This window comes from Cherax quadricarinatus, chromosome 38, assembly GCF_038502225.1.
Source record: "Cherax quadricarinatus isolate ZL_2023a chromosome 38, ASM3850222v1, whole genome shotgun sequence".
Classification (NCBI taxonomy): Eukaryota; Metazoa; Arthropoda; class Malacostraca; order Decapoda; family Parastacidae; genus Cherax; species Cherax quadricarinatus.
Genome location: NC_091329.1, coordinates 21,978,480 through 21,999,274, shown reverse-complemented (window position 1 = coordinate 21,999,274; position 20,795 = coordinate 21,978,480).

The following is a 20,795-nucleotide window of genomic DNA, read 5'->3' as shown; positions in this document are numbered from 1 at the left end:
GGCTCAACAACAATTAACCATCTCAGACCACTAATTACCCAACAAAAGGCTGCAGTTAGAATGGTAACAAATTCTCACTACAGGCAGCACACTCCACCAATATTCAAAACACTCAACCTACTCACCATACAAAACATCCATACTTATTATTGCACCTATTACATACATAGAACACTTAACTCTGATATTAACCCTCCCCTCAAACATCTCCTTGCCAACCTCAACAGAACACATGACCATAATACAAGGCACAGATCACTCTTTGATGTTCCTCGTGTCCATCTCACGCTATGCAAAAACTCAATGCACATAAAAGGCCCTAAAATCTGGAATTCATTACCTGTAAATATAAAAGAAACACTACCTGTTTATAAATTCAAGTCTCTTCTCAAAGATCACTTACTCACCCAAAACCAAATAAATACTGAATAACTGAACCTTATAAATTGTATATCTTAAATGTTTCTCACAATTATATCACATAAATGTTAAACCTAAAACCCAATCTAACAGAATACTCCATTCGACTGAATGTACAGCAATGCATGCAACCATATGACCTGTCTTTGTAATACTCATTTGTGCTTTATAGTTATCTGTTTACAATAATGTCTTATCACTGATTTCATCATTGCTTAGTTAATCTTAAGTTAATTTTAAGCCAGCCCGTAATGCTATGCATATAAGTGGCTTTGGTGTGCTGCTCTTACCTGTATTTTTTTGTACCTCTATGTATGCTCAAATTACTAAATAAAATAAATAAATAAATACTACTAAGGATAACCCCATAGTCCAAAATGTGACTTATTACAGTTTCAAAACAACTGTGATGCTGTAAATTTTCCTCATACATAGTGCTGGAACACCAAAATAAAGAGAAAAATATTTACACTAATTTGTTATGAATATTACAACTGAGGTTATGGTGTGGTATGCACCTCAACAAATTTTATGTACTGTGCTGAAACATGCATATTATCCTTAGCCCCTTGACTGTCACAACCCCCAATCCTAAGGTGTCTCCTGGTGTCACACACACACACAAAAAAAAAAAAAACTTATGAAATGATAGATAATCTTTTCCCAATTGTAATGACATCAAAAAGAACGAAATTTGATGGAAAATTGACGGAATTACGCTCTCACAAAGTTAGCGACCTCTGCAATATTTATGAATCGGTGATTTCGCCCACTTTGAGCCCTATTTTTGGCTAATTCCATTGTTCCAGCCATCCAAACTCAGCTATTACTTCAGAACTCCATTTTTTCTATCAATTGAGCACAAGAAACTGCCCATTTACCAATTTCAACTACCCAATAACGTGGTCAGAAATTTGCAATTTGGCCAATTTCACGAAAATTAAAAAATATGACATTTCAAAATAAGGTCCAGAATGAACAATGCAGACATTCCTGGCTCTAAAATAACATTTTCTTTGTTCATCAGTCACGTCTCCAAGCCCCTCTGATATTGCTCTTGCTTTCTTGCTTTCCGGGTGGCCCGGTGGCTAAAGCTCCCGCTTCACACACGGAGGGACCGGGTTCGATTTCCGGCGGGTGGAAACATTTCGACACGTTTCCTTACACCTGTTGTCCTGTTCACCTAGCAGCAAATAGGTACCTGGGCGTTAGTCGACTCGTGTGGATCGCATCCTGGGGGACGAGATTGAGGATCCCAATGGAAACAAGTAAGACAGTCCTTGATGACGCACTGACTTTCTTGGGTTATCCTGGGTGGCTAACCCTCCGGGGTTAAAAATCCGAACGAAATCTTATCTTCTATTTCGAATTTTTATTCAAACAAAAATAGAAGATTTACTGTTATGCAGACAACTGCAATATTGTAATAATTGTACAAATAATGTCAACCCATTCATGACTGCATATTAGAAAGGCTACTTGAACATTTATTGGAAAATGACATTTGTTTACTTTTGAACATCGGCAAAAATCAAACATTTCCCCTACTTTGAGCTCCATTTCAAGGTTCTTTCCATAGTAAAACCAATCAACATCACCTCTAATTCTATAATATGTTTCCCATTCTATCAAACGAGACCAAGAAAACAAGAATACAACCATAAATACTACATGAAAATACATCACAAATTCGGCATTTTAACCCTTTCAGGGTTTCGGCCGTACTAGTACGGCTTACGCCCCAGGGTTTTTGACGTACTAATACGCCTAAATTCTAGCACCCTCAAATCTAGCGAGAGAAAGCTGGTAGGCCTACATATGAAAGAATGGGTTTGTGTGGTCAGTGTGCGCAGTACAAAAAAAAAAAATCCTACAGCACACAGTGCATAATGAGAGAAAAAAAAAACGTTGACCGTGTTTTTGGATTAAGACCGACTTTGCACTGCATTTTCGTATGGTATTTATGGTTGTATTCTAGTTTTCCTGGTCTTGTTTTATAGAATGGAAGACATATTACAGAAATTGAGATGATTTTGACTGGTTTTACAATGAAAATTACCTTGAAATTGAGCTCAAAGCAGCAGAAATGTTTGATTTTTTACCAAAGTTCAAAAGTAAACAAATCATGCTAAGTGTCCAATACACGTCAACTGGCGAGTCTAATACAATATTCTTTCACAAGTGCGCTGATATTATTTATACCATTTCTACACTAATGCAGTATTCTGCATAACAGTAAATCTATTTTTTGTAAGAATAAAAATTCAAAGTGGAAAGCCAAAGAAATACAAGAGGGGCCTGGGGATGTGACTAACGAACAGAGAACTTGTTATTTTAGTGCCAGGAATGTCTTTCTTGTTTATTCTGGACCCTATTCAGAAATTGGCATCGTTTGAAATTTGTGTGAAATTGACAAAATCGCTAAATTCTGACCACTTTATTGGATAGTTGATATCAGTAAATGGGTGGTTTCTTGTACTCATTCGATAGAAAAAATGGAGTTCTAGCGAAATAGTTATGATTTTTGTTGACTAGTACACTGGAACTGGCCGAAAATAGAGCTCAAAGTGGACAAAATCGCCGATGCGTAAACATCATAGAGACCGCTAACTTCGCAAGAGCATAATTCTGCAAGTTTTCCATCAAATTTCATACTTTTGGTGTCATTATCTTTTCATAATTTTTTTTTTTTTTAAATTTGGGCAACCCTGGGAACAAGTCTCGGAGAGGGCCTGGCGACCCTGAAAGGGTTAATTAAAAAAAAAAAAAAAGTCAGTTTTTTTTCTCATTATACAGTGTGTGCTGCAGGGTTTTTGTTATATGGTGCACAGACCCATTCTCTCACATGTGGTCCTACCAGCTTTCTCCTGCTTGATTCGAAGCTGCTAGAATTTGAGTATATACACATCAAACACGGTGGCTCGCAAGATGTATATATACGACTGAAACAGTCAAAGGGTTAAGGTAGTGTAATGGCAATTTTCAGAAAAACCATTACTTGGCATAAATAAACTGGAAAATAACGTGCTGGCATTTCTACCAGCTTCTACACCATAAAACAACAACTTTAATTTCAGTTCTCTTTTCATAGTTCTGAGAAAAAGAGGCTCTGTCAAACTAATTAAAATAATATTAAAAATTTGCATCCCCCCATCTGCACACAAAGCTGCCTGGAGCAGTACTTCTCCTTTCTTATGTTCTTAAGTTTAACCTGAGGACTCCTATTATTTATATTTTATATGAAGCCAAGAATTCTATTATCTTTATTACAAACACTTATGCACTGTTGTCTTGGCTTTAGATTATTGCTAACCAGAACTCTTAACGCTTTCTCGCATTCAGAATACATTCAGTGAAAAGAACAAATATGCTGTTATTGGTTAGTGCACTCGGCTTTCACCAAATATTTTTTATTATTTTAAATCAGGGGGGATGGCTTAACCCATGCATAGGGCAAAATTCAGAGGACATAACACTCAGGACAAAACCCCCTTGCAGGCAAACTAAAATTTATTTTTATTTTATTATCACACTGGCCAATTCCCACCAAGGCAGGGTGGCCCGAAAAAGAAAAACTTTCACCATCATTCACTCCATCACTGTCTTGCCAGAAGGGTGCTTTACACTGACAGTGATGGAGTGAATGATGGTGAAAGTTTTTCTTTTTCGGGCCACCCTGCCTTGGTGGGAATCGGCCAGTGTGATAATAAAATAAAAATAAATTTTAGTTTGCCTGCAAGGGGGTTTTGTCCTGAGTGTTATGTCCTCTGAATTTTGCCCTATGCATGGGTTAAGCCACCCCCCCCCCCGATTTAAAATAATAAAAAATGGGGCAAACTAAAAATCCTAGGATAAACACCCATAGGGAAAAAACAAACAAACCTAAGATTCGATTTAATCTAATACATCTAAAATATACGAAAAACAAACAAATACACATTTTTAAATTGGGTGGACAGGTAAGCTAGTGGAAGGCCTCTATCAGATGATCAAACACAGCAGTGGTGGGTCAGGAAACACTAGTCAGAATTGTAGTAAAGAAAGCGAATGCCAAACTGAAGTTCCTCTACAGACAAGCACACTGTCTACCAACTGAGGCTTGCAGGGCCCTATGTCTAGCTCTTATACAATGTCATATGGACTATGTGTGCTCTTCATGGTATTCTGCCTTGACAGTTCTACTGTGTTCTAATTATGTCCTAGAATTTGTATTGATAAAGCCGCTGGATGGCGAAATGTCTACAATAAAGATATCCAGATGTTGCACATGTCTTAACTTTCATATTGTCAGTATTTTATACCTTTCTTGCACAAAAAAAGATTTAAGATAGACTACAAATCACCCAGAACAAAATGGTAATATTCATCCTGGACCTGGATCCAAGAGAGCATGTAGGCCAGGATGAATTACAACAATTAGATATGTTGAATGAAGGCAGTTGTGGATGAGTGGAACAAACTCCCGAGTACTGTCATAGCAGCTAAAACATTGTGTAGTTTTAAAAATAGGTTACATAAATACACAAATGGGTTAAATCAAGTTCATAAAACTGCTCAGAAACAGTTCAGAATAACTTGCTGACAATTTTGTCAAGGCTGGGAACCAAAGCAATCAGAGTACATAAGAAGAAACACTGTAGCAGACCTACTGGCCCATGCAAGGCAGGTCCAAGTCTCCTACTGGCTTAAGCCAATGACCCAACCTAGTCAGGTCAGGTCACATTCACTTAAGGAGCACAGCATCAAACCTAGTAGCACAAGCTAGTCAGGACCAACTCTCACCCACCTACAACTTTGTAGTACCCACAGTCAGTGGCCAAGCTTCAAACCACATATTACTGTACAGCAATAAAGGATGGAACAGACTATGTGCACATGTCAAAGCCAGTTATAGCACAAACCAGTTCAAGAATAGAGCCAAAAGGTGCCTAATGAATGCAGCTACAGAAAAGGAGAATTATTTTATTTTTTAGCTTGCACAATGTAAATACAGTGGAACCTCAAAAATTGAACGTGTCACATATCGAACGTTTCAAAAATAGGACCATTTTTTCGGACAAACTGTGTCCCTATTATCGAACGCGCCCCTATTTTCGGACCGCCGGGTACGGGACCTGTCTGCCGCCCGCTCTGTCCGCGTCCCCGCGCAGGCGCCGTGAGCAGTCTAGCTTTGCTTATGCTTGAGTGAACACTAACCTGCTCTCTAATTCACGCATTTTACGATTATTTCGTTGTGTTTAGTGCTTGTGGGACTGTGAAATAAGCTGCCATGGGCCCAAAGAAACTTGCTAGTGGTACCCCTGTGGTAAAGAAAGTGAGAAACATCATAGATGTGAAGAAGGAAATAATACAGAAGTATGAGAGTGGTGTGAGACTTGTTGAGCTTGCCAGGATGTATGGGAAAAACAAGTCGACCATAGGTTCTATCCTGTCAAAGAAAGAACAAATCAAGGAAGCTGATGTTGCTAAAGTGGATGAGGTGCCTTCTTCATTCTTCAAAGATTAAGGAGATTTGTGCCAAGTGGAATGATGTCCAAATGTTTGTGCAGAAGTACCACCCTGAGCAAGCTGAAACAAATCATCTTTGCAAAAGTTCAATGACAGAACCATGTCCCATTTTAGGGAAATGTTAGAGAGGCGCCAGAAACAGAGGACTGTGGACAGTTATTTTGTGAGACAGGGGTCCAGTGACTCAAGCTGGTCCTAGTGGCATTAAAAGACAGAAGGGAAGTAACCCCAGAGGGGGCTTTACCTGAAGTCCTCATGGAGGGGGATTCTCCTTCCAAACACTAACCCCAACTCCCTCTCTCCTCCCTATCTTCCAGATGCCATCACCAATCTTCAATAAAGGTAAGTAAAAATGTTATTTTATATGTATTACTATACATAATTAAAAACTGTAGTATTTGTTGTATGTAAAACTGTAATTAATCTCTATAAAATGTATTTTTTGTGTGAATATTTTTGGGTTTCTGGAACGGATTAATTTTATTTCCATTATTTCTTATGGGAAATATTGCTTCGAATTTCAGACTTTTCGAATTTAGAACCAGCTCCTGGAACGGATTAAGTTCGATTTTTGAGGTTCCACGGTATATGTTTTCAGCAGCAAAATAACGGGCTATGCAAAAGATATAAGAAAATTCTAGGTTTAAATAGTTACACTCAACTAATTAATACATCAACCCAGATCACACAGTTCTCAGCCACCCTAATTGACCACATACTTTGTAACCGCTCTGAGAACATTAGTCAGTCAGGCGTCATTACCACAGGCCTTAGTGATCATTTCATCATTTACTACACTAGGAAAATCACTAGTGATAGGATAGACCTACACAGGACAAAAATGAGGTCAACTATTAACTACAGTAAAGAAACACTGGTAAATAGGCTACACAATTGTGACTGGACAGAGATAACAAGTTGCATGGATGCAAACGATGCCTGGGAAACATTCAAAACAATGTTCACTACCATCCTTGATAATATTGCACCAGTTAAAGAGGTTAGGATTAAACGAAGAACTGAACCCTGGATGACTACCGAGATATTAGATATGAAATTCAGAGACCAGATGCTAAAAAGATTGAAAGCAGACAGGATATTGCAGCACTAAATGAATTCCAAAGGGTGAGGAACAGAGAGCAGAGCTTATAAAAGGAGCAAAGGCAAAGCACTACTGCTCAAAAATTGAAGAGTATAAGCATAACCCCAGAAAGCTCGGGCAACAACTAAAACAGTTGGGGTATAGCCATAAGCCAGTAGATAGGTCTAACATAGTACTCACTATCGATAACAAGGTATGCCACGAAACGTCTAAGGTGGCAAATTGCTTTAATTCCTACTACACATCTGTTGCATCAACACTAGTAAGTAAACTACCAGCTGCATCAAATACCTTTAACACAGACTCTGATAAGTTTCAAACATACTATACCAATAAAGGGGTAACCCCAAACAGTTGTCAACTAGTAAGTGTATCATGACTATTCACAAGAACACAAGAACGAAGAAACACTGCAGCAGGCCCACTGGCCCTTGCGAGGCAGGTCCAAGTCTCCTACCGGCTTAAGCCAATGCACCCAACCTAGTCAGGTCAGGTCACATTGACTTAAGGGAGAAACACGGCAACCAACCTGGTAGCACAAGCTATCAGGTCCAACTCTCACCCACCCACATCCACTCATGTATTTATCCAACCTATTTTTAAAGCTACACAATGTTCTGGCCTCTATAACTGTACTTGGGAGTTTGTTCCACTCATCCACAACTCTATTACCAAACCAGTACTTTCATATATCCTTCCTGAATCTGAATTTTTCCAACTTAAAACCATTGCTGAGAGTCCTGTCTAGGCTAGATGGGGTTCATCTCTCTGGGAATGGAGTGGTTGCATTAGCCAATTCAATTGAGAGGGTAATTGATGACTTGTCTAGGAATTTAAACTGATAGATTATAGAGGTATGGGTGTTTGTGGGAAACAATTAGGCTGCAGCATTAGGGTAAAAAACAGCAGTTATTACCGGGATACCTCAGGGATATGTTTAAAAGACAATATTCAAAATAAAGTTGCTAGTAATGGCAAATCAATCGATCAACAAAGAGAGATAGTAGAGGGCAACAAGTGACTAGCTCCCTAAAGGTTTACTATACAAATAGTAGGAGTCTAAAAAATAAGATAGATGAGCTAAAATTACTTGCAAGTGAAGGTAATATAGATATTATTGGTATAACAGAGACCTGGTTCAACCTGAAAGATAGAGAAATGCCTTCTGAATGCAACATACAGTGTTATAAACTATTCCACACTGATAGGGTCAACAGGAAGGGTGGTGCTGTGGCGATGTATGTCAGAGAAAATTTAAATTGTCTTAGACATGATATAAGATTAGAAACATCGAACACAGAATCGGTTTGGCTCCAGTTTCTCGAGGGACGTGACAAATTAATTTTGGGTATGATTTATAGGCCCCCAAACCTTGATAGGGAGTGCAGCAAGCTGTTATGGGATGAAATTCATAAGGCATCTAGATATGAAAATGTTGTGATAATGGGAGATTTTAACTTTAGACAAACTGATTGGAACAATATGACAGGAAATCGTGAGTCTAGTGACTTTCTTGATACAGTTCAGGATTGCTTTTTAGAACAGGTTGTGACAGAACCAACTAGAGGAAACAATCTGCTTGACTTGGTTCTTGCCAACAAAGATTCACTAATTAATAATCTTGAGGTTAATGATGATCTTGGGGAAAGTGATCACAAATCACTTAGTTTCAATATATCATGGAATTACCCAGACAACTGCAATCAAATTTCTGTCCCAGATTTTCGCTTGGCCGACTTCATGGGACTGAAAAATTACTTGGGTGGGCTAAATTGGGATGTCCTGACTATGGGTCAGGTAGGTGATCTTGGTTGCCAATATGACTTTTTCAGAGCATAGTTCTAGCTGCCCAGACAACTTTTGTTCCAAGTAGGGAAATTAAATCCAACAAAAATGATCCCAAATGGATGAACAATAGATTAAAACATCTCATTGGTCAAAAGAGAGGCATATATAGGTATATCAAAAGAGGGGATGGGCAGTTAAGAAATCAATATATTCAATTAAAGAGAAATAAAAAAAAGGAATAAGAAAAGCAAAAAGGGATTATGAGGCTAAGGTCGCAAGGGATTCAAAGACTAACCCAAAAGGGTTCTTTCAGGTATACAGAAGCAAGATTAGGGACAAGATTGGCCCACTTAAGGCTGCAGGTCAAAATTTCGGCCTACTTTTTTATTTTTCAACCAATTTTTTTTTATTTTTGGTGTACGTTTAGAGGTTCATATGTAGAAGAATGTGACAGTTTCAGTATGATTGGCCAACAAACAGAAAAAAATATTTCATGACTTTTCATATATGGCAGCAAGAATGACAAAATGGCACTACGAGTGGCACTTCCGACAATCCCAACCGTTAGAATACGTCTGACACGAATTTTGGATGCACATGTTTCAACCTTATTATCATGGGAAAAAAAATACATTTGATAGACTTTTTGGCATTCACCAAAATATCTGCCTTTTACCTCCCACAAAATCAAAAATATTTGATATATTCCAAAAAAAGAAGCAGCAAATAGTCAAGCATGCTTTGTTTTATATTGTCTGTGAAAATCATTTCAATACAATCATTAATAATGGTGTAGGTAAGCGAAATAAGTGAAAAAGTTACTTCCGAGATATAGGCCTGGAACGCCGGCCGGCCCGCAGTCTCAAAAAAAAAGAAAAAGAAAAAGAAAAAAAAAAAAAAAAAAAAATTGCGAAAATCGCGTTTGTTTCAGTGGTTTTCTAAGTAAACCGATGTTCTAATGCAGTTATCCTCTTCAAAATACCGTTTCTATCACTCACAGACCAAACAATACAACAAGGAGACGAATAACTCATTTATATCGAAATACAGTGGACCCCCGCTTAACGATCACCTCCAAATGCGACCAATTATGTAAGTGTATTTATGTAAGTGCGTTTGTACGTGTATGTTTGGGGGTCTGAAATGGACTAATCTACTTCACAATATTCCTTATGGGAAAAAATTCGGTCAGTACTGGCACCTGAACATACTACTGGAATGAAAAAAGTTCGTTAACCGGGGGTCCACTGTATTGCTGGTGGACTCTCGCCATATTATGGCCTATTTTATTCAGTCTAGAGTATATAACATGTTTGTTTGTTATTTATAGTGTTTATTATATCATATTAGATAAATTCTGATAGATAAATAAGCCATATAGTTGATATAAGAGTAATAATGAAGTGATTTCACCTGGCACCGTCTGGAGGGGGAGTACTGCCGAGTGTTCTCAGATGGCTCCCAATTGGCTGGCACTCTACTGATAAGCTCCACCTACTCTTATATGATGCCAAATAATCAATTATATTAGAAAGAATAATGCAAAGAAAAAGCGATAAAAAACAAGGAAAAAATTCCAAAAAATACATGGGTTGAGAACAGACGTGCTACCTACATCGCCGTTACCATACCTGATATAAATGACTATAATTTCTTGTAGAAACGTCTTAGAACACTGATTCTTGTACCATTGTGTTGCCAAAGAGTTAAGCTATTTTTCTATATGAATAACTCGATTTCCATAATTTTTCGATTTTTCCTTGAGTGTGTGCTGAAAATTTCCCCAACCAACCTTAGGAGTAACTCTGGTCAGATCACTGACAGTGATAAGGATATGTGTGAAATACTAAATACCTACTTCCTCTTCAGTTTTCACCCAGGAAAATACTAACGATATTCCTGAAATAATAGATTATGTAGAACAGGATGATGATAAACTATGTAAGATAGCGGTAACTAGTGACATGGTCCTCAGACAAATAGAGAAACTAAAACCTAACAAATCCCCAGGTCCTGATGAACTGTTTGCAAGGGTGTTAACCCTTTGAGGGTTTCGGCCGTACTAGTACGGCTTACGACCCAGGGTTTTTGACGTACTAGTACGCCTAAATTCTAGCGCCATCAAATCTAGTGGGAGAAAGCTGGTAGGCCTACATATGAAAGAATGGGTCTATGTGGTCAGTGTGCACAGTATAAAAAAAAATCCTGCAGCACGCAGTGCATGAGAAAAAAAAACTGACCTTTTTTTTTTCATAAAACAGCGACTTTGCACTGTATTTTCGTATGGTATTTATTGTTGTATTCTAGTTTTCTTGGTCTCATTTTATAGAATGGAAGACATATTACAGAAATAGAGATGATTTCGACTGGTTTTACAATGAAAAGTACCTTGAAATTGAGCTCAAAGTAGCAGAAATGTTCAATTTTTACCAAAGTTCAAAAGTAAACAAATCATGCCAAGCGTCCAATACACGTCAACTGGCGAGTCTAATATTCTTTCGCAAGTATGCCAATATTATTTATACCATTTTTTACACTAATGCAGTAGTCTGCATAACAGTAAATCTTCTATTTTTTGTGAGAAAAATTCAAAGTGGAAAGCAAAAGAATGTAAGAGGGGCCTTGAGACGTGACTAATGAACAGAGAAAATGTCATTTTAGTGCCAGGAATGTCTTTCTTGTTTATTCTGGACCCTATTCGGAAATTGGCATTTTTTGAAATGTGTGTGAAATTGGCAAAATTGCTAAATTCTGACCACTGTACTGGATAGTTGAAATTGATAAATGGGTAGTTTCTTGCACTCATTCGATAGAAAAAATGGAGTTCTAGCGAAATATTCATGTTTTTTGTCAACTAGTACAGTGGAATTGGCCGAAAATGGGGCTGAAAGTGGGAAAGATCGCCGAGACCGCTAACTTCGCGAGAGCATAATTCCGTAAGTTTTCCATCAAATTTCAAACTTTTGGTGTCATTATGATCGGGAAAAGATTCTCTATCTTTTCATAAGAGAAAATTATTTTTTTTTTTTAATTTGGCTGACCCTGAGAACGAGTCTGAGAGGGCCTGTCAACCCTCAAAGGGTTAAAGGAATGTAAAGAGGAACTTAGCATACCTTTGGCTAATCTTTTTAACATATCACTACAAACTGGCATAGTGCCTGGTAAGTGGAAAATGGCAAATGTAATACCTATTTACAAGGCAGGTGACAGGTCCTTGGCTTCGAACTATAGACCAATAAGCCTTACCTCCATAGTGGGAAAATTTATGGAATCAATAATTGCCGAAGCAATTCGCAGTCATTTTGACAGGCACAGATTGATTAATGATTCTCAACACGGTTTTACAAAGGGGCGTTCCTGTCTTACGAATTTACTAACTTTTTTCACTAAGGTGTTTGAGGAGGTAGATCATGGTAATGAATATGATATTGTGTATATGGACTTCAGTAAGGCTTTCGATAGAGTTCCACACCAGAGGCTATTGAGGAAACTTAAAGCACATGGAATAGGAGAAATTTTTTCCTGGGTAGAGGCATGGCTGACAAATAGACAGCAGAGTGTTTGCATAAATGGGGAGAAATCAGAATGGGGAAGCATCACAAGCGGTGTTCCTCAGGGGTCAGTGTTGAGCCCGTTGTTGTTCACAATTTACATAAACGACATAGATAAGGGAATAAATAGCGACATAAGCAAATTTGCTGACACCAAAACAGGCAGTCCAATTCATTCTAATGAGGACACTAGAGCACTCCAGGATGATTTGAATAGACTGACGCAATGGTCGGAGAAGTGGCAGATGCAGTTTAATATTGACAAATGCAAAGTTCTAAATGTTGGACAGTTAAATAACCATGCCACATATAAACTAAATAATGTAGATCTTAATACTACCGATTGTGAAAAGGATTCAGGAGTTCTGGTTAGCAGTAATCTAAAACCAAGACAACAGTGCATTAGTGTTTGCAATAAAGCTAACAGAATTCTTGGCTTCATATCTAGAAGTATAAATAATAGAAGTCCTCAGGTTGTTCTTCAACTCTACATATCCTTGGTTAGGCCTCATTTAGACTATGCTGCTCAGTTCTGGCCACCGTATTACAGAATGGATATAAATGCTCTGGAAAACGTACAAAGGAGGATGACAAAGATGATCCCATGTGTCAGAAATCTTCCCTATGAGGATAGACTGAGGGCCCTGAATCTGCACTCTCTCGAAAGGCGTAGAACTAGGGGGGATATGATCGAGGTGTATAAATGGAAAACAGGAATAAATAAAGGGGATGTAAATAGTGTGCTGAAAATTTCCAGCCAAGACAGGACTCGCAGCAATGGTTTCAAGTTGGAAAAATTCAGATTCAGGAAGGATATAGGAAAGCACTGGTTTGGTAATAGAGTTGTGGATGAGTGGAACAAGCTCCCAAGTACAGTTATTGAGGCTAAAACATTGTGTAGTTTTAAAAATAGGTTAGATAAATACAGTGGACCCCCGCATAACGATCACCTCTGAATGTGACCAATTATGTAAGTGTATTTATGTAAGTGCGTTTGTACATGTATGTTTGGGGGTCTGAAATGGACTAATCTACTTCACAATATTCCTTATGGGAACAAATTCGGTCAGTACTGGCTCCTGAACATACTTCTGGAGTGAAAAAATATCGTTAACCGGGGGTCCACTGTACACGAGTGGGTGTGGGTGGGTGCGAGTTGGACCTGACTAGCTTTGCTGCTGGGTCTGGTACAGTGCTCCATCCTTGAGTGGGGATGACCAGACTGGGTGGGTCATTGGGATAATCCGGGGGGTGGGTCATTGGTCTAATCGGGGGAAGGGGGACATGGACCTATTCCGCGTGGGTCAGTAAGCCTGTTGCAGTGTTCCTTCTTTATGTTCTTTCAGCACACTATTTACATCCCCTATATTTATACCTGCCTCCATTTATACACCTCAATCATATCCCCCCTAATTCTACGTCTTTCAAGAGTGCAGATTCAGGGCCCTTAGTCTATCCTCATAGGGAAGGTTTCTGATACATGGGATCAACTTTGTCATCCTCCTTTGTACATTTTCCAGAGCATTTATATCCATTCTGTAATACGGTGACCAAAACTGTGCAGCATAATCTAAATGAGGCCTAACCAAGGATGTATAGAGTTGAAGAACAACCTGAGGACTCCTATTATCTATGCTTCTTGATATGAAGCCAAGGATTCTATTAGCTTTATTGCGAACACTTATGCACTGTTGTCTTGGTTTCAGATTACTGCTAACCAGAACTCCTAAATCTTTTTCACAATCAATAATATTAAGATCTACATTATTTAGTTTATATGTGGCATGGTTATTGTCCTGTCCAACATTTAGAACTTTGCATTTGTCTATATTAAACTGCATCTGCCACTTCTCCGACCACTGCATCAGTCTATTCAAATCTTCCTGGAGTGATCTAATGTCCTCGTCAGAATGAATTTGACAGCCTATTTTGGTGTCATCGTCAAACTTGCTGATGCCGCTCTTTATGCCCTCATCTATGTCGTTTATGTAGATTGTGAACAGCAGGGGGCCCAACACTGACCCCTGTGGAACACCGCTCGTGACGCTTCCCCACTCTGATTTCTCCCCATTTATGCAAACTCTCTGCTGCCTATTTGTCAACCATGCTTCTATCCAGGAAAAAATTTCTCCTATTCCATGTGCCTTAATTTTCCTCAATAGTCTCTGATGTGGGACCCTGTCAAAAGCCTTATTGAAGTCCATATACACAATATCATATTCATTACCATGATCTACCTCCTCAAATACCTTAGTGAAAAAAGTTAATAAATTCGTAAGGCCATGTAAAACCATGCTGAGATTCGTTGATTACTTTACGCTTTTCAAGGTGGCTACGAACTGCCTCGGCAATTATCGATTCCATAAATTTTCCCACTATGGAGGTTAGGCTTATTGGTCTATAGTTCGAAGCTAAGGACCCGTCACCTGCTTTGAAAATACTAGGTATCACATTTGCCATTTTCCACTTATCTGGCACCATGCCAGTTTGTAGTGATATGTTACGCTAAGCTCCTCTTTACATTCCTTTAGAACCCTTGCATACAGTTCATCAGGGCCTGGGGATTTGTTAGGTTTTAATTTATCTACTTGCCTAAGGACCATGTCACTTGTGACCCTAATTGTGAAGTTTATTATCGTCCTGCTCTACATAATTTATCATTTCTGGAATATCGCTGGTATCCTCCTGTGTAAAAACTGAGAGGAAGTATATGTTAAAAATTCTACACTAAGCAGGTTAAACCCAACTAAGAGCTGTCAAGGTTGGGAACCAAAGCAATCATAGTACAGTGGACCCCCGGTTTACGATATTATTTCATTCCAGAAGTACTGAACGAATTTGTTCCCATAAGGAATATTGGGAATTAGATTAGTCCATTTCAGACCCCCAAACATGCACGTACAAACGCACTTACATAAATACACTTACATAATTGGTCGCATTGGGAGCTGATCGTAAACCGGGGATCCACTGTACTAGGGGGAGAGAGCACAACTATGTAGTATCCAGTCAGTGGCCAGGCTTCAAACACCTTTTATTGTACAGCAATAAAGGAATGGAACATACTGCCCGCACATATTTTACCTCATTCCTAGTTATGACCCTCCTATCGTAGATAGTCTTAATGACCCTCGTGTAGTAGATAGTCTTTTTAGTATGATAATAAGATGTTATCTTCATCATAGAATAAGAAAATATTATAACCTTTATAATAAGGTAAAAGAACCCTATGGAAATAAGTCACTGACTTTTTTAGGTTATCCCAGGTTCTCTACACATATGCTATGTATGATAATTCTATGTAACTATTTGTGTATACCTGAATAAACTTACTTAATTCAATTCACCTTATTCCCAGTATATCTCCTTTACAGTATATTATCATCTTTATAGTAAAATACAGTAACAAAAGGACCCCAATGGAAACAAGTCACTTTGACTTTTGGGTTATCCTAGGTTCTCGACACATATGCTATGTATAATTATTTAACTATTTGTGTATACCTGAATAAACTTACTGTCCTGTTTCCTGACACACATTGTATAACATACTTAACCGTACCTAAGCAACCTAACTTAAGAGGAATTTTAATCCTGCTTAACCTTTTCTTGCTCTGGAATTCTGATAGCACTTTGCAGTTTTTTTTTTTTTAATCAAAAGCGCTAAACCCACAGGGGTCATGTAGCTCCAAGAAAACGATAGGGAATCAGGTTCGATCTAAGGAGAGGACAAGCCCAGTTCCTCGGATTAAGAGCCTTTCAGTAGCGTCAGAACAACTTTTACCGTTATGGTTAATACACTGTAAATGGGCGACAATTGAGTTTCATTGGCTTATCAATTTATGGATTAACCCTAGTGGTTTAATAATCAGAGTAATATTTCATCTAATAACATAACCAAGTTACGCGCTAAAACTGAAAGGTTTATACAAGACTGCATCCTTAAATAATAATGAATCTAGTAGTTTGTTTACACCACCATTATGCAGCCAGGGGAAGACATCACCATATATCCACAAACATCCTATGAACCCCATTCATTCCTCAAGTGCACTACCATTTATCAGAGAGAAAATATACCCAAGGATGTCTCCCAACTAAAACATACTTCATATACTGCAAGATCACAGAAATATATCAAGGTATGTTAATATTCTCACCATGACGTATCAACCAGCGCCGTAGCAGGACTCTCAAGGACCAGTCTCAGCCTTGCTCACGCTCAACACAACAAGCCTAATACAAATATCTTAATTCAAATTCAAATTCTTTATTAATGGGAAGTAAATGAATATAACTCAAGTAAAATTAAAGAAATAAACCACTGAAACAGTTATTTAATAATGCATACATAAATTAATAAAATTAATAAATAAAAATAAGTTATAAAATGAATAAATAAATTAAACAAATAAATAAATTACTTTGACTTTTTAGGGTTATCCTAGGTAATTTACAAATGTTACTATGTATGATAACATGTGTAACTGTATTTATGTGTACCTGTACTTAAACTTACTAGGATTAAGTTCAGTTATATACTACAAAAAGAACTTAGGAGACACCATTTATTACTCTCCTAAAACTTATTCCAGTCACTACAGACAATACAAAATTCAAAACTATACTTTCATAATATTATAAAAGATGGAGCACAATAATGCTGGAAATATATTTTTTAAGTTTGTGTGCCTAACAAAGTTCTTTCTTACAGTGGTCTTAATTAAGGGTACACAGATTTCAAGGGCATATAAAACCTTCGTATGTAAATTTAACCTAGAATAATCCCCCCCCCCCCAAAAAAAAAAGTTCAATGAGACTTGTTTCCACCGGGGTGACCCTTGGGCGTCGTAAGGGGGACGGGGGGGGCGCCACCCCGGGTGACACCATAGAGCCTCTAAAGAAGGTGACACTTAGAAATTTATTTATTTAGAAATTTTTAGCATACATACAGAGGTACAAAAAAATACAGGTAAGAGCAGCATGCCAAAGCCACTTATATGCATAGCATTACGGGCTGGCTTAAAATTAACTTAAGATTAACTAAGCAATGATGAAATCAGTGATAAGACATTATTGTAAACAGATAACAATAAAGCACAAATGAGTATTACAAAGACAGGTCATATGGTTGCATGCATTGCTGTACATTCAGTCGAATGGAGTATTCTGTTAGGTAGTGTATTTAAAAAAATAACAAAGTTAGATTGGGTCCTAGGTTTCGCTCTCCAGGAGCTTTATCAAGCCATTGATAATGGCTTGATAAAGCTCCTGGAGAGCGAAACGTTGCCACAATTAAATGTCACATTAGTTGCACTTGTGTCCTTTTACTTTACATATTGTCGGTAATTCTACCAACTTTATTGACACCAACTCTAGCGACGCTCTGCCGGAGTCCCCTGGTAAGATTTTGTTTGAATTTTTAACCCTGAAGGGTTAGCCAGCCAGGATAACCCAAGAAAGTCACTGCTTCATCGAGGACTGTCTGTCTTATTTCCAATGGGGTCCTCAATCTTGCCCCCCATGATGCGACCCACACCAGGTACCTACTTACTCGATAAGTGAAGGATGACAGTAGCCTAGTGTTTCTATCCTTGCCGGGGATCGAACCACGGACACTGTGTGTGAGGCGAGAGCGTTGCCACGGGACTTTACATGCAGGCTTTTCAGGTTTACCTGGAGTTTACCTGGAGAGAGTTCCGGGGGTCAACGCCACCGCGGCCCGGTCTGTGACCAGGCCTCCTGGTGGATCAGAGCCTGATCAACCAGGATGTTGCTGCTGGCTGCACGCAAACCAACGTACGAGACACAGCCCGGCTGGTCAGGAGCCGACTTCAGGTGCTTGTCCAGTGCCAGCTTGAAGACTGCCAGGGGTCTGTTGGTAATCCCCCTTATGTATGCTGGGAGGCAGTTGAACAGTCTGTAAAGAGTATAGACCCACTGTAATCTACAACTGTTACATCAAATGGCCTTATTAGCTGTACCCGTTCTCATGGGAGACTAGGATACTTATGGCCTCTGGCATCGATTCGATGACAGATCACACAAGCTGGAATACATTTAATATTTTTTTTTTTTCACATTGTCAACCTTGCGGTAACCGAAAGGTTTGTCTGATATTAGATAGTGTTTTGTAACCCCCTACACTATGAAAAGTCATTGTCCTCTTCGCTTCCGGGCCGAGTGGACGTGCTGCGCAGGCGCTCCCGATTCAGTTGATTTTCTGCGCAGTTTACCTGTTTTGAGCAATCAAAATGGCGGACAGACATGGACGCAGGGTGAATACTGTCTGTGTGGTGCTGGTACGTGGTGCCCTGAGTAGTTCTACAATGCAGGTGCTTCTGCCAAGTATCATCCGCGATGTGTATGGCATACCGAACGAAGAGTTGTATGGTGTAGCAGTGAATGGAGTGTACAGGATCTTCATCAAGTTCAAGAGTGCTGGGTTTTACGCCAGCATAGTCGACGCGTTTCAAGAAAAGAGGATGCCCATTAATTCTGCAGTGGAGGTCTGCCTACATGACGTATTAAGCTATGTAACGTGGGTAAAGGTGAGAAATGTCCCCTTTGAGGCCTTGGAATATGATGTTGTGGAGGTATTCCGTAGATATGGCAAGATCCATTCGGCACAGTTGGGAGCGTGGAAGGATGGGCCTTATATGGGGCTGCCAGAGGGGTCTTTCACATTGAAGATGACGTTGAGACAACCTATACCATCGTACATTCTGATGGAAGAGTTCAGAACACAGGTTTATGTATATTATGCAGGACAGCGTCGGACATGTAGGCTGTGCGGGTCTTATGACCATATGGTGGCCCAGTGTCATCAAAGGCAGGGACGGAGGGAACAGGTGCCAACAACTGTGGAACGACAGCTGCTCTCCTTGGCACCTGAGACAGGTGAAGCTGCAAGACAGGCGTCTGGAAGTTGGAGTGAAGAAGTAGACAGAGCGGAGTCGGAGATGGGAGTGTGCGCCACGTTACCTGTGGGAACTGTGTCTGAGCGACCATCTACGGATGAGACTGTTGACAGAAGTGACTTACAACAGGATGGTCTGTTGGACGAGGTCTTGAAAGACTTCTTGGGGGAGGTGGAAGACAGTCAGGAAGGGGAGAAAGTGTGAGAACACCTTGTGCAACGAGAGTAAGCAGCACACGGTGGAGATTGAGGTGCACCACGAGGACATGGATGCTGAGGCAACGTGTGGAGGTGGCACACGTAAGCGAGCAGCTGGGACGTCTGATATGGAAGATGTCTTAACGACAGGGCAGAGATCTGGAAAGAAACCTTGGAAGACCGGGCTAGAGCTACCGGGGAATGGTGGCACCGGTTCTGTGGTGCTGCAAGGGTCGAAGAAAAAGGGGGGAAACGGAGGTCTGGATAGACCAAGTGACAAACGTGGCTATAGTCAACAACCACGTCTTTCGAGCAACCTTCAAAAGCGGCGGGGAAAGCCGCCTTTATTGTAATAATTCAAGGTGGTTACCATTAATGTTAACGGCCTGAGAGCTGAGATTAAGAGAGTGTGGATGGAATGGTTTTTAAGGAGATTTGATGTGGATATATGTTTCATACAGGAGCATAATTACAAGTTTGGATGTGAGTTGCGCTTGAAGGGTTATAAGTTATATGTGAGTGGATCGGTGAGGTTAAAAGGGGGGGTTGCTGTGGCTGTGAAGGAAACCAGTCCCTTGCGTGTGTTGGGGTGGGAGGAGGGTGGGGGTGGAAGGGTGGTGCGGGTAGAGGGAGAGTGGGGTGAGACAAGGGTTTGTTTTATAGGAGTATACATGCCGGCGGATGGAAATGCAGCAGTTAAGGTAACTTTCGTGAGGGATGTTTTGCTTTTTTATTTGAGGGGATTGCCTTTAGTTACTGTGATAGGAGGAGATTGGAATTGTGTCATACGACAGGGTGATGTGGAACCGAGGGGGGCGGGGTGTGTGTTGGGGTTTTTACGCAATGTGTTGGGGGATGTGGGAGTTTTAGATGTAGTGGGGAGGGGTGGTTGGAGGATTGAGTATACATTTGTACGAAGGGGTTATGCTGCACGACTGGATAGGCTCTATGCTACGGAGGCAATACGAGTTCTGGGAGTTAGGACCTTCGATGTGGGGTTTTCGGACCACAGGGCAGTTATTGCAGATCTTGATTGGGAGGGTATGGTTAGGATACACACTGGTTATTGGAAATTAAATGCGAGACTTGTGAAGGGGGAGGGGGTGAGTGAGGCTTTTGGGGATTGGTGGCACTCTTTTTGGGGATCAAGGGATGTGGGGTCGTGTGTCTTGGAATGGTGGGAGAAGCGAGCTAAGCCGAGTATTGCTGGATTCTTTAAAAATAGGGGACGGGAAGAGGCCAGGTGGAAGTATGGGTTACAGAATTATTTGGAATGTCAGCTGAACGAGTGTTATGAGGAGGAAGTGGG